The 14,714-nt window shown below is 46.1% G+C and overlaps 2 long non-coding RNA genes across 3 annotated transcripts in view; one reads left to right on the top strand and one right to left on the bottom strand.

The window, feature by feature from the left end:
* LOC103886671 overlaps positions 1-6,062 on the top strand; it is a 39,855-nt gene extending 33,793 nt beyond the window's left edge. For both annotated transcript variants that reach the window (XR_004185765.1, XR_650447.3), the window contains exon 4: positions 5,312-6,062. This is a non-coding gene — a long non-coding RNA (uncharacterized LOC103886671). The remainder of the gene's footprint in view (positions 1-5,311) is intronic.
* The window catches only part of LOC103886670, a 215,738-nt gene that overhangs the window by 172,019 nt on the left and 29,005 nt on the right, over positions 1-14,714 (bottom strand). The gene's annotated exons all lie outside the window — the stretch shown is intronic.

Here is a 14,714-nt window from a genome sequence, read left to right as displayed (position 1 = left end):
CTTCTTTCCATCTCTCTAACACACCCACCCTTTCTTAAGCCCTTTATACCTACACTTTCTTCTCTAAATGGCTTTCCTGGCCCTCCATGGGCTACCTTTTTTCAGGTCTCAGCTTACAGGTCACCTCTTCAGAGCATCCCTTCTGGGTAGCTTTGCCTACATAAGTGCCATCAACCCTAATCCGTCTCCCTGTGGGAACCCAGCTTGTTCTCTTCATAGCAGTACTCCTTTTAAAACTCATTTATTGGTTTACTTGCTTATTTATCCTATGAGGGTAGATACTTTGTTTAAATTGCTGGGTCTAACAGAGTGCCTAGTATACACGCACGCTTAACAATATACGTTGGATAGGAATGAATGAACAAATGCTTCCCTGAGGGCAACCTCACTGTAGTACATGTGTCATCATGCTTTTGTGACTAACTCACTCCTGGGTTTGGCGGCCCGATTAGGAACACCAGCTTCCTCTTACCATTCCTCCAGGGAGCCTATGTCCTTTGCACAATTTATGCTACAATATGACAGAGTTCTCAGGCAGATGTGCAAATGGCACTCTAATGAACAACCCAATGTTAACTTCGTCTTTTACTACTAATATCAAGAAAAAGAAAGGAAAAAAGAAGCAATCAATCTAAAAATATTTATCAAGCCAGTGCCAGACACTGTGCTGCCCACTTATCTAGGACGATAGCAGGGAATGAGACATGGTTCTACCATCACGGATCTTACAGTTCAGCTCATATATGCAAAATGCTTACGTGATCACAAGCCCCTTTGCCATCCTTTTATTTTCACTTTTTCCTGATTTTTGGAATATTTATGTAGGTGAAAATATTTCCACTTTTTTTTTTTTTTGTACATGCAGTTTCGCTCTGTCACCTGGAGTGCAGTGGCACAATCTCAGCTCACTGCAACCTCCGCCTCCCAGGTTCAAGCGATTCTCCTGCCTCAGCCTCCTGAGTAGCTGGGACTACAGGCACCCGCCACCACACCTGGCTAATTTTTGTGTTTTTAGTAGAGATGGGGTTTCACCACGTTGGACAGGATGGTCTCAACCACTTGATCTCGTAATCCACCCGCCTTGGCCTCCCAAAGTGCTGGAATTACAAATATGAGCCACTGTGCCCAGCCCCCAGTATATGTTTTAACTCTTCTTTCTCAGCACGTTTTTAGGGTTCCAGTGTAGAGCTGGGTGTTAATCCTAAATCATTTATTAGTTCACTATGGAAACTTAATTGTTTGTAGAGGAGATAAAAGAAACTGAAAGCAGTGGTTGCTTCCAACTCCATGTTATTTTTTCAGGGGCATATGGGAAGCCCCAATTCTGTCCCCAAATAACTCTCCCAATAACTTGTCTCCAACATCTAGAGTTCCTCCATTAGAGTCCTTCATGTGTCATTGTCTCCAGGGGCAGCATATACATTGGTTACCTGTCATTCGTAATTCCAAATGGAATGTACAGGGCTTTAGTAGAGGGACATCTAGCTGGGAATATTTAACAGAAAAAAAAAAGGAAAGAACTAATCACAACAGGCTAGAGGGTCTCAAGCTGAAGGAGGGCATGATTGGAAATTCAGGGTCACTAGCGAATGGCAGGCGAGAAGATGCTGCTGCGGTGGGCAGGGGAGGATCAGAGGTGCTTAAGGGTCATGTCTCAGGACCTGCTCAGTTCTATCACAGCCCAGATGGCTTCTCTTTCAGACAGACAGGTTCTCTTCTTTCCTTGATACTCTCCAGCCTGTTACTTCTTTCTCCTCCACTAGATTATAAGCGCCTAGTGGGCAGGTATACTTATCCATCATGCCCCCTCCACACTGCTATGGTGCCCAACAAGTAGCATCTCTTCCTTAAACATTTCTAGCATTTGTGAATGCAAGATTGCTGTGTACTATGCTGGGAGCAGGTAGAGGTAGTGATATCAGAGACACAGGGTTATAAGTGGACAACATTATTATGCATCTGTTGATTCCTAAGAATGTCTTAAGGAACTTCTATGTGCCTTCTTGTTCTTATGAAATGATGAAGAAAACCCATGAGCTAAGCACAGCACTCCTGCCCTCCTTGATCTAACCAATGACTTAGAAGTGGAGATGAATGAAGTCCAACATTTTATGCAGTAGGATTTCTGAGAAGAAAAGACAGGGGTGAGCTGGACACAGATCCACAAAGGATATGACACTTTAAGTTTTCAGACAGAGGCTAGGAAAAAATGACATTTTAGAAGAAGATAAGGAAACAGCCTACACAAAGATGCAAAGGTAAGGCTGAACACAGCTCATCTTCCAGGCAATGAGGGAACCCACCTGGGAACCTGAATGGAGTTAACAGATTGGGCACCAAGTGACAGAAAACAGGCTTAGCTGGGTGGTACAGACAACTATGGGGCTAAAGAGCCAGGCCCATGGGCTGGACTTGGTGCAACAGCCAGGACCTAGAGGGAGGGTAAAAGTCCTAGCATCAGAGCAAGAGGCTGGAAGAACTGGGTTTGATGTCTGGCTATTACTTTAGTTTCCCAATTTATTAAAACAAGAATTTGGACTAGGGGACCTCTCATGTCTTTCTCAGCTCTTTCTCAGATGCTCAACTTGGAATCTCTGTAAGTCCTTCCAGAAGCACAGCTTTGGCAAATTTATGCCTGTGCAAAATAGATAAGAGGGAGGCTGACTAGACTTACTGGAAATGCCTCCAGCGATAACCGCACCTGCAGAGGCAGCTTGTGATAGCAGTAACAAGGCAGACCAGGAGTCAGAAGGCTTGGATGTGTCTCTTATTTCATAGCTGCATGAGCTTGGATCAACCACTTCATTTCTTCAAATACCAGCTTTTCATCTGTAGACTCAAAATACCAATGAATACCCGTCTCCCAAAGCTGGAAGCATTCAATGGGAGAGCATCCCTGGAAGTGCATGAGTGAGTGCTCAGTAGAGGCCCACTGCCCAGTAAGTGTGCAATGCAGGTGCTGTTGTTAGACCAAGTGACAGCAATCACAGTGGTATTCGTCTTATAATGCACTTCTGGGTGGAACTCAGGATGCTGACTACCCGCCAATGTACCCACCACCAGAACAAGGCCCCCCTCATTAATGATGTGCTATTGTTCTTTTCCACTCTGCTAACCCCATTGTTGGCAGTGACATGGCAGCCAGCCTATGCAGGGGCCTCCTGTCTGGTGGCCATGCAGAGAGCTAGAGACAGTGATTAATAAATGCCCAGTATGCCAACCCTCCTAAGGAGGGTGCTGCTGCCCCAACATTAATATGCATGGACTGCTGGGACTGATTTCAAGCCAGGAATGGGTGAGAGGACATACTGGGCTGGCCCAAGCTGAGAGCAGCAGGCAGACTGGTCACCGGGGAGATGCGACAAACTCTGCTCTGCTCTTCGCCGGGTGGAATGGAGCGGCGGCTTTCATCAGCGGTGCCATCAGTCCTGCTGTCACCCGGCAAGACAGGCTGGCAAATGTGAACATAAATACATCCCCCTCTTGCCTCACCTCGGTGCCCTGAGGAGCTATTAGAGACTTAAAATTACCATTCCAGCAAAAGAGGAGAGAGAGAATTGAGGGGGGAAGAGGCTGGCTGTGTTTGTTAACTTGGGAGCATGGTTGACTCCAGTAGGAGCCCACCCTAGGGAGGAGGTGGAGACAAACTGGGTTTTCAGAGATGCAGGAGCGACATCTTCAGATCTGCCCTGTTCCTTCTTGCATCCCTTGTAGGGCTCCTGCCTTGCCCATAGGCAAAAAGACTCCCAGGCATCATTTCACAGTTCTCTGTGATTCCAGAAAACGGTAAAGGCATCAAGTCTTGACCCCACTCCCACCCCTGTACCCTAAGGAGGTAGGGTGGAGCCTGAAATCACACAATTAGAGTTCTCTGTCTCTAAGTCTTTGTAAATCTTACTGGTTTAAGGTAAATGTTTATTTTACTTGAATGAACAAATGCTAGATGTTTAGAAAGTATTTGGCTACTGATGATTAACTGGATCAAGCTGGGCCCTTTAATCCCCGTGAATTCTCCAGAAGACATCGCCTGATGTGCTGCAGCAGTTATTTACACCTAGATATCCTGACTTAGGTGCAGGCTTGGGTGTGGGAGGGAAGTGCAATGCACACGACTCTGCATTGTGGGCACCCACAGACATCACCAGCTCCACCTGCTGCCTGCTTGTTCCACTTGGCTCTGTGTCCCTCATCATGCATTCAGGCCACAGGTGTTGACTGACAATCTCTGCTCCACCTTGTTCTGTACATAGGGGAGAGAGAACAAGTGAGGTGCAGGTGTGTCCTGACCACACTCACACTTGCAAGGGGAAGTCAGAAAATAAGGAAATAAACAGGACAGTGACAAGTCTTGATAAGCCCCCAAACTCATGTCTTCCTCTCTGCAGATTGGATTTTCTCCCCAGACCCCAAGAACAGTTAAAACAACACAAGGAGAAGTGGTATCTGTCTTTCTAGGGTTCACCGCCAAACTGGCTAGGATTTCCTAGAGTTTATCGTTAAACTGGTTTTTACAGATCAGGGGAAGTCTGCCTTCCCTGTGTAGGAGAGAGTTAAGAAGCTGGTCTTGGCCACGTGGCAGAGCCATCACCTGGAAAGACCAGACCATAGATGTGAGTTTGGAGTCATTTCATAGGCTAAATGATGTTTAATTGAGCTCCTCTCGAAATTTGGTCAACAATTTCAAAAGGATGGATATGGACTGAGGCCTAAAGTGGATTTCCTTTTCCCTCCTTGTGAGGTAATCAGCTCATTACATAGATGAGAAACCCAAGCCCTGGGCCTCATGCTTAGCAGGGGCCCTCACTTGGTTTAATGTTTGGCAGCCACCATCTTGAAATGTTTAATACTTTTGGACAAGGCACCCAGCATTTTTCTTTTGTACTAGGCCCTACAAATTATGCAACTGGTCCTGCTTTTCAAGGATTGCAGAGAGCCTGGCTTCAGGGCCATCCACTATCTTTCAGAGTCCCACTCCCCTCCTCTAGAATATGGGGTGGTGTTTACTTAAGTCTCCTTCTGGCCCTGAGATGCTGGGAAGGAGTCTCTCAATGTCAGCTGCAGGCTGAGTCTCTTTTACTTGGAGATCTTTTACTTCTTGAGAAGGGGCAGCCGAAGACCAGGGCAAGCAAAGCCTATCTCAAACCCCACTCCTTCTACCAGAGGTGCTTATATAATCCCTGCATCTCTCCACTTCCTCTGAGGTATCAGGAGGTTGATGGGAGCAACTGAATGGATAGGGATCCCAATGTCTTTATCAGGGGAATACAATGAAAAACAAAACAAACTCAAACAAAATCCCCCTTTTGTTCAGAACCCTTCACCTCCTGAGCTGAATGGCGTCTACAAGGGAATAAAGCAGATCAAGATTGAAAGACGAAGGCAGAGAACCATGGTTTATTACTTCACACCTTTCCATCTGATCGGATTCTTCTGAAAGCTGTGAAGCAGGTTCTGTCAAGAGGAGGACTCCGGGTTCTAGATGCATTTAATTTGGGCAAATAAGGCAAGACAATCTTGACTGTGTGGCACTAACAAGTGACTCCCATATCTCAGTGATTAACCAACCAAGGTATATTCTCCTTCACCTGTGTCCAGTGAGGGCTTCTGGGGCATTCTTCTCATTTGTGTTTCTCAGGTCTCAGCAGGGGCTCACATAATCACTGCAGCAGTGGAAGGGGACCAGGCAAGGTGTACTCCAGATTCTAGAACTTCCACTCAGATGTGACACACGCAATGTCTGCTCACATGTTATTGGTCAAAGCAAGTCACATGGCCATAACTTTTATTGCAATCCTACCATGTGTCCAGAAGGAGCTAGAACTAGAAATAATTGGTGTCTAAAACTAACAGCTACCACATGTACCAAGACTGAAGATTCCACTTCCCTAGTGTACCTGGCATCATATGAAAAGGAAAAGGACAAAATTCCACCATATGCGAGCTAAGCAAAGTCTTACCTTTCTCCTCTTTCTATAAAAAGAGCTTAAAGTTCCCTAGCACCGTCAGTGACTAAGAACCAAATGAAATAACAGACGCAAAAATAAAAGATATTTCTCATTGAATAGTAAGTGCCAGGCACTGTTGTAGTGCTCTAATCCTCGTAACGGGTATGGCAGGGGTCAACCATTAGCCTCGCTTTTCACAAATGTGGAAACTGAGGCATGGAGCATTATTTAACTAGTCCCAGATCACTCTGGAAGACTAAGCTTTTTTTGTTTGTTTGTTTTTGAGATGAAGTCTTGCTCTGTCACCCAGGCTGGAGTGCAATGGCACGACCTTGGCTCACTGCAACCTCCACCTCCTGAGTTCAAGTGATTCTCCTGCCTCAGCCTCCCAAATAGCTGGGATTACAGGCATGAGCCACCACCCCCAGCTAATTTTTGTACTTTTAGTAGAAATGGAGTTTCGCCATGTTGGCCAGACTCATCTCAAACTCCTGACCTCAGGTGATCCACTCACCATGGCTTCCCAAAGTGCTGGGATTGCAGGTGTGAGCTACCATGCCCGGTCAGGAAGACCCAGACTTTGACCCAGGCAGCCCGTTCTTAAGTGTTGTGCTGTGAAGGAACCTATATGCCGGGAAGCTTTACAATGTGGAACTTCCAGACGCCGTGTTTTCTGAGCCTGGACCAGGAAAGATGCACTCACCCCTTCTCTTTCTGGCTTGGCTTGATTTGTCAGAGGCCTCCAGGAAGACATGGAAGCATCATCACTTTTCCCCAGGTCCCCACACTGAGAAACAAGTATCTGGAGATCCCCTGTCCCTGGTCAGATCTCATCAATCCGTTCATGGGCTCAGAGGCCAACACAGGGCTGCCTGAACACTGAAATCTCCCAGATACCAAGAAAAGAAAAGCAACTTTCCACTTCCATATTCCCTGCACCCCATCACCCCATCAGCTGGAGAAAACCAGCCAAGGGTAGAGCCTCGTTCCTCGCTCCCTCCTTCCCCAGGTTTCCCCGGTGGCACTTAGGAACTACACATGTCACATCTCTGGGGCCACATTCTGTAAAATAACATCTGTCATTGCCGGCAGCCATCAGTGGGGCTGGCACGCGGTGGCTCACTCTGCCGCTCAGACATGGCTCCAGAAGGGAGGGCACCAGAAAAGATGCCTGGGAAAGTCTCTTAGGGGCCAGAGCCTCAAGGGTGTGAACGATGAGCCCAACCAGGAAACGAGGCCAGCCTTGTTCTCAGGATGCTCCAGAAGATGGAATTGTTCTCGTCGGCAGCTGTGTGCTGTGTCCACCCTGCCAGTGAGCTCCTGTGACGCAGATCTTCACCTTCCCTACTCCTGCCACCCCAATGTGCCTAGATCAGTTACTGCTGAGCACAAGTCCCATTTCTAGAAAATGGGCAATGATGAGGGAGAGATGTGTATGCCTAAAAGCATAAGCCAAACTTCACAGTCTCAGCCCATAATGCCCAGAGTAATCCCCCCTGCCGCCAACACACACATAGAAGAAAAGATCATAGAAAGGGTAAGAATTCCCCTATTTGGCAAGATTTGAGGGCCACCCGCAGTTCTGCCTCCTCCTACACGTAAAATTCAACAACTGGGTCCTCAGAGACCTTCCTTTGAGTGAATGATTGCCTTCTCTCCAGATGTGCTTTTTCAAAATACAAACTCTCTCATTTAATTTCCCCCAACCCAGTTTAAATAAGCTATCAGTTGTCTCCCCTTCCATCGGGTGGGCGTGGTTCAGGTAATATGAGAGTTCTGGAGGAATTTTGGGGAAAGGGAAGAGAAACGGCCCTGGAGTAGAAAAAAGGCTCCGAGCAGGCTGAACACCTCCAGTTTAGGATGGGAAAAAGCATTCCTTCCAGGGACACAAGGATGTTCCAGAAATCGCCTGGCAGAGGCACCCTGTAAGGTGCCTGGAAAGTATCTAGTCTGGTCCCTGCATTGAAAGAGGAGAAAACTAAGGTGGAGAGACAGCAGCTAGATCACTGCTCTTGGTAGATGAGAGCCTAAGTCTGACTTCCTGGATGAGTGGATATGGCTGCCTCTGGGACCTCATGCACCTAGAATGGAAATCTAGAGAGGGAGGCTAAGATCAGGGCTCAAGGACTCCTCCTGCTACTCCAGGCACCTGTCACAGTGGCTATACAGCCAGTTGCTTCCCAGCCACATGGAGGACGGATCCTATCCAGCCCCAGGCCTCCCCGGGAATGCAGAGGCAGAGCCTGTGAGGGCCTGGTCCATGTACCAGCTTCTGGGAAGCCCCTCTGTGGGTCTGCAGTGCCCGGAGAGGGGTCAATTGGTGGCTGACCAGCCTGGGTCATTAATCTCATTAAGTCTGGCAGCCAGTGGTGGGAGCAAGAACAGGAGCCCGGCTCCAATCAAGAGGGGATTTCAGGGCTCCATTTAACCTAATTGGGCCAGCAAAACCGTGCTACAAAAAGCCAGGCAAGACGCCTGTTTTGCTCCACTGCTCGCTTTGAAGTCTTGCCTCATCGAGTTTTTCAACATGAGATGCAGCCATTTGGTTGCTCATATTTAATGTGTAACACACGAGATCAAAGAGCAGATAGAGATGGGAAACATCGGGCCATAATTAAGAATTACTCTGAGAGCCTGGCTGGCTCCCCTCCTTTCCCCTCCGCACACCACCCCCTGCTCATTCTAAAGCCCCTTCTTTCATCTTTTCCTCAGGCTCCTCCACTCTCCCCATCTCTACTCATCACCTCTCCTCCTTCCCACCTCTTCACCTCTCCCTTCACTGGCCTTTCACATTTTATCCCCTCCTGCAACAACCACCATTACCCACCTAGCTCCTGCTGTCTCCCCCAATCAAACCTTCCACATCCTCCCAGAAACTCCCTCCCCTCTGCCTGTCTCTCCCTTCCTCTCTTCCTCCCTCCTTTTGCTTTCTGCCATCTCCCCTTTCACCTCCTTTCCCCTTCTTTCCCCTCCTCCCTCTCTCTCTCATTCCCGAGTCTTTTGCACCCTTTCTCTCTGCCTGCTAGTGGAGTCACCATGACAACAGCCTCCATGACAATTACAGCCCAGGCAGCAGTACCTCTTCCCATGAGGGACTCCAATACTCACTTGGAATTTGCTCCCTGATTTCTTGGCCCCGGCAGTGTATTTGCCTTACTCCCCAAGTTTCCACAAGGCCACAGGGAATAGACTTGGTAGCCAACCACAGTCCCAAAGATGGGGGAAAGCAAAGAAGGAAGAATGAAGCGTAGGAAAGAATTAAAGAGGAGAGGGGGAATTGAAGCTCTCAGCTTCCTCCTCTCTGGTGGAACAGAAAGGACTCCAGCAAGCAAGAAGAGGGATTGCAAAGGCTGGGGAGATGGGGCTGGGTTTGCTAAACCATATCCCTTCTCCTATCCTGAGGCCTCTGCAGAAAGGAGTTGTTTCCTTCAGGTCAGGAGAAAACAAAAGGGATGCAATAGCATAGTGTGATGGGTGCTGCAACTTTCTGTTTCACCACCTGGGAGTGGAATCAATACAACTCCCAAACTGAAACTGCTTTGTGTGGTTCCTAAAACTCTTAACACTTGGTAATTATACCTTGGCTAGGAATGCAGTTCCTGTCCACATGTGTATGGAACATCTACTTCAGAGCAGTCGGCAGCAGAATGCACAGAACACAACACATTGTGACCAAAAAAACAAAATACAGGTAACTGAATACCTACTACTAAACACTTAAGACTCAACTATGTAAGTAGCAGATGAAAATAAAGAGATGCAAAGAGACATAACACAACTAACTTCTTCACAAAGTAAGAAATAAGCTAATGGACAGCACCATCCCTTGCTCACCTGGCTCTTGGGGCTCAAGAGAGTTAATATGGTTTGGCTCTGTGTCCCCACCCAAATCTCACCTCGAATTGTAATCACCATAATCCCCTTGTGCCAAGGGAGACACCAGGTGGAGGCATAAGAATCATGCAGGTGGGTTTCTCCCATGCTGTTCCCATGATAGTGTGTTCTCATGAGATCTGATGGTTTTATAAGCGTCTGGCACTTCCCCTGCTGGAACTTCTCCTTCCTGCCACCTTGTGAAGAAGGTGCCTTGCTTCCCCTTCTGCCATGATTTTAAGTTTCCTGAGGCCTCCCCAGCCATGCTGAATCCTGAGTCAATTAAACCTCTTTCCTTTATAAATCACTGAATCTCGGGCAGTTCTTTATAGCAGCATGAAAATGGGCTAATACAGGAGTAGAGCAAGAGTGTGCTCTGGAAGGCTGAGTAAGGCCTGAGGAGGCAGACAGAGGAGCTTGGAAGGTCGGCCCATGTAGACCAGAACAATCACTTAGCCACATCATGAAAAGGCTTGGATGCCAGGCTAATTAGTTTCGACCTTATCTGGTAGTTTTCGGAAAAGCATTGAAGATGGATTGCAGTTACTTAACCTACATACTAAAAAGTCCAGCACGTATGTAATTCGTTTTATAAAAAGTGAATGTCACTGAAAGATAGGAATGGGAATACTGTGCAGTAGGTGGGGTGGAGGCGAGAAGGGGAGTCCTGATGTGGCTACATGTGGATGTGACCCCCTCAAACTATGCAGGTTAGAGCCTGCTGTTCTGCTGACATCATTCACTCATCAGCCCTAGTCCGGTGGCACAATCACTCAGCCACTCAGCCTGCTTGCAGCAAGACCTGCTGACTCCCTGGCTGTTGTTATGCCATCTTCCTGCTTCATGCTTGAGGTTAGATTGAAGAGATGAGGTTATGCTTGAAAAGTTTATTTTCCTTTCCCAGATGCCTTGGATAGAATAATGAGAACGTGAACTTGAGAACTCAAACCTTGTAAAGGCCTATAGTATCTTGTTCACAGAGAATACAATCAGTGTGGTTATATAAATTTCAATCACAAAGCAGATGGAGATGAAGGGAGGTCATGCCAGCTTCTCTGAGAGGCTGAGTGATGTAGCAGAAAGGAACTAAACTAGGGGGGCAGTGTTGGGGCCTTGGTGTGCCACCTGCCAGCCGAGAGACCTTGAAATAGCAGGTAATCTCACTTCCACATCTATACCATGGCAAGAATCAGACAAGTCCTGTTCATCTCATGGGGCCACTTCCAAACCTGAGTGAAATAATAGATCCAAATGCCTTGAGGTGGCTGAAAATACTTTTGGACTTATGGAATCCCCACATGTCTCGCGGCGGTGGCGGTGGCGGTTGCGATGTGACCCTTAGGTGACCAAGACATCATGGTCAGAAGTCTGGGCTGAAAAGCTCCTCGGTGGTGTGAACAGACATGATCCACTTGCATCTCAATTTCATCATTGGTAAAATGACAAGGTTGGACCAAAGTCACCTTTTCTCTAAAATGTAGAGCAGTGGAGATCATTTTAGAGGGAGCATAAATATAGTATTACGTTACATTTAATCCTTAGTGAGAAATTGATCTCCTTTTCAATTATCATTCAATCCTTCAAGTCCCAGCTTGGTTCTGAGTTTTCAGTTAACACCTCTAATGTCTGCTAATTTACCTTTTCAAGGGAGAGAAGGCAGGCCTCAGGCTTAGAACCTTGACAAGCAGCAGTACCTCGCTAGAATTTAATGACATCGCTGAGTTTTCATTGTATTTCCTTTTTTTGCCTTCTATTTATAGGAAGTGATATTGGTTTTACATTTACAGTAATAGTACAAGGTTTTTTTTTCTATACATATTTAAGTAAAAAGGCGACCGGTATTAAAGGAAAATACTGCATCAATAACTGCAGATGGAATGCAGATATGGCAGAAATTGTGGAGGCAGCAGGAATTGGAGAATTGCTGGGCCAGCTGATCCTTAAGACTCCTTCAAGCATTAACATCACCTGATACTTTCACTTCACCTCCTCCTATGAGCTCCGTTTCCTATAGGGCTTGTCTCTGCCTTCGCAGTCAGTGAGACAACAATGATTTAGACTCCCAGGAGACCCACATTTAGCACAAGGGCAGCAGTGATAAACCAAGGAGGGCCTTAAGATGCTTCCCCAGTACATTCATATGGGATCTCACATATGGCAAAAAAGGAAAATGGACCCGCCCCACCTGCGTTTACATGATTTTCCCAGAATCATGCTCTTGATGGTGAGTCAGGGCTCCAGGTGAGTTTCTCTAAAGCCCTGATTCTCTCCAGAATCCCCTCCTGTTTCTGTACCCCCGCCCCCCCCCAACTATTCCTGGCTACATATAACAACGGCAATACCAAAAGCCTCTTTTGTGTCTGAAAAAGTCAATGTAATTTCTTCAGTTCAGGGAAGTATCTGAGTCCTTCAGACCCAGCTGGGGGATGGGTATTACCCACCTTGCCTCAACAGGATAAAAAGAGATCCAGTCCCAGCCCTCTAGCCATGAACTCTTTCAGTGGGAATAGTAGACAGAGCAGGGGAAAAAGTTGTAATTGGCATTGTCCATTGACATCACCACTTCCATCTTAGGGAACCCTTTTCATCCCCTAAGACGGAATTGGACCAAAACCTTTTTACAGCTCACCAAACTTTCTACAATCTCTTAAGTGAATCACAATGAAAAGATCATCTATTTACTCATTTAACAAACACTGAGCATCTACTGTGCGCAAGGACCTAAAACATACGCCATGAACAAAAAGACTACGACCTCACAAGATGGATTAAAATTAAACACACAAGCGACTATAGCACAGAGCAGACTGTGATAATAAAGATTATTATTAGACATAATTATAAAATGCACATCAATGAAGATTTTGCCATGTGCCAGGCACTATTCTAAGAATACTGTTTATGGATTGTTTTCCAACATGCAGAACAAATTCTATGAAATACTAGTAATATGCTAATTTTTCAGATGAGGTGTCTATTAGATAAATAACCAGTTCAAGGTCAGTCGGCTTGTGACTTTGTGGCTATGTGGAAGAATGACACTCAAATCCACCTGACCCCAAGGCACCCACTCTGCTTGCTAGAGCAGCATTCTGGACTAAGCACCTTTATTCACTATCTCACTTTTACTAATAGGCAGTGTAGCAATGTCATGAGAGCTCAAGCCTGGAAGTAGGCTGCCAGGCTTGAATCCCTGTTCTGCAACTTCTAGTTCTGTGACGTTGGGAAAGTTGCTTCAGTTCTCTCTGCCTCAGTTCCAGCACTAAAGAGGGTTTTGTTGTAATGGTTCAGTAAGTTAACACGTGCAGCATGCTTAGAAGGTTACTCAGCACGTGCTGTAACTGGATAAGTGAAAGCTGTTATTACAGTGCTGTGGGTATTATCAGTCCTATTTTACAGGTGAGGATACTGACCCTCTAAAAATGAGCTAGCTTATTTAAGGTCTTATATCTGCTGACTCTTTCCCTTATGTAAATCATGTGGTGTTTAGAAAAGAGGATAATTAACTACAATCCAAGGAAGAGGATAAAGGGAGTTCGGAGTCTGGAAAGGCTTCCCCCCCCATCCCCCCACCAAGAAAAGACAACATGAGGAAACCACCATAGGGGAGGAATGCCAAGACAGCCAATGGCCAGGAGATTTGTGGGGCTACAATATGGGGTCCTAGGAATGGACAGTCATCTCATGACTAGGATGACACCAGACATGGCACACCTGAAATGCGCAAGCAGGAAGACCTAGAATGACACCAGACATGGCAAATTATTGAAGGCTGTGAACAAAGAAAGAGTATCAGAACCAGCAGCAGTGTGAGAGATCACTAAAGGCTGAGAGATTAGACTCTCTTATACACTAACTTATTAAGAAGTTAGGAAGACACTGAATAGACTCCATTTTTAATAACATTTTTGTAGATAGGGACAGTAAAAAACAGATTGGAATGTATTTAGATATTATCCATTCAATATAAATGTATTGAGCATCTATTAAACACTAGACACCAGGGACGTAATATGTAGTGAGCAAGATGCAATCCCAGCCTTCAGGGAGGCAGAAAATCAAACAGGTAATAATAAGTGATAAGTGTGATGGAGCCATATGGAAGCAGAATCTGACGTAGATTGGAGGGGTCAGAAAATACTTCCTGGAGGAAATGACATCTGAGTGATGAGGAGGAATTAGCCGGAGGGAAAATGTAGGCAGGTTGTATTCCAGGATAAGGGGATAGCACGTGCAAAGGCCCTGAGGCATAGCAAGTCATGGCTTCTTCAAGAAGCAGAGTAAGGTGGTGGGGATTGGATAGAGCTGGAGATGGGATAAGAGATGTAGCAAAGCTAGATCATCTAGGACCTATTTTATCATAGAGACCAAGGGGAGCCATTGAACAGTTCCATAAGATCAGGTTTATCATTTAGAAAGACCACCACCGTGCGGATTGGAGGAGGCAAGAGATTGCAGGGAGACTCAGCAGTGGGGTAGAGTAGTAGGTCTTACTAGAGAAGATAATAACTTTTATAGGGACATAGTGATGAAAATAGAAAAAAAATGGGTAGGATTTAAAATAAGTTTAGAAGGTAAAACTGACAAGATCTGGTAATGACTGGATGTCAGGGGTGAGCAGGAGGAGAAAGGGTGAGTAAAGTCACTGGTCAGATGGTCCTGCCTCATCAGAGACATTGAGTCCAGGCAGAAGCAATAGGAGCTGGTATATCAGCATTCCATTCTCCAGAGAAACACAGCTAAGAAGATGTATATATTTATTTTAAGAGAGAGATTTATTTTAAGAAATTGGCTCACAAGATTATAGAGGATGGCAAGTCTGAAATCTACAAGCAGGAAGGGTCAAGTGTTGCAGTCTTGAGTCCAAAGATCATCAGAGGCAGAATTCCTCCCATC

The sequence above is a fragment of the Papio anubis genome, chromosome 8, assembly GCF_008728515.1.
Source record: "Papio anubis isolate 15944 chromosome 8, Panubis1.0, whole genome shotgun sequence".
Lineage (NCBI taxonomy): Eukaryota > Metazoa > Chordata > Mammalia > Primates > Cercopithecidae > Papio > Papio anubis.
Note: the sequence above shows the minus strand (reverse complement) of the source record. Positions and strands in the feature narration are given on the sequence as shown.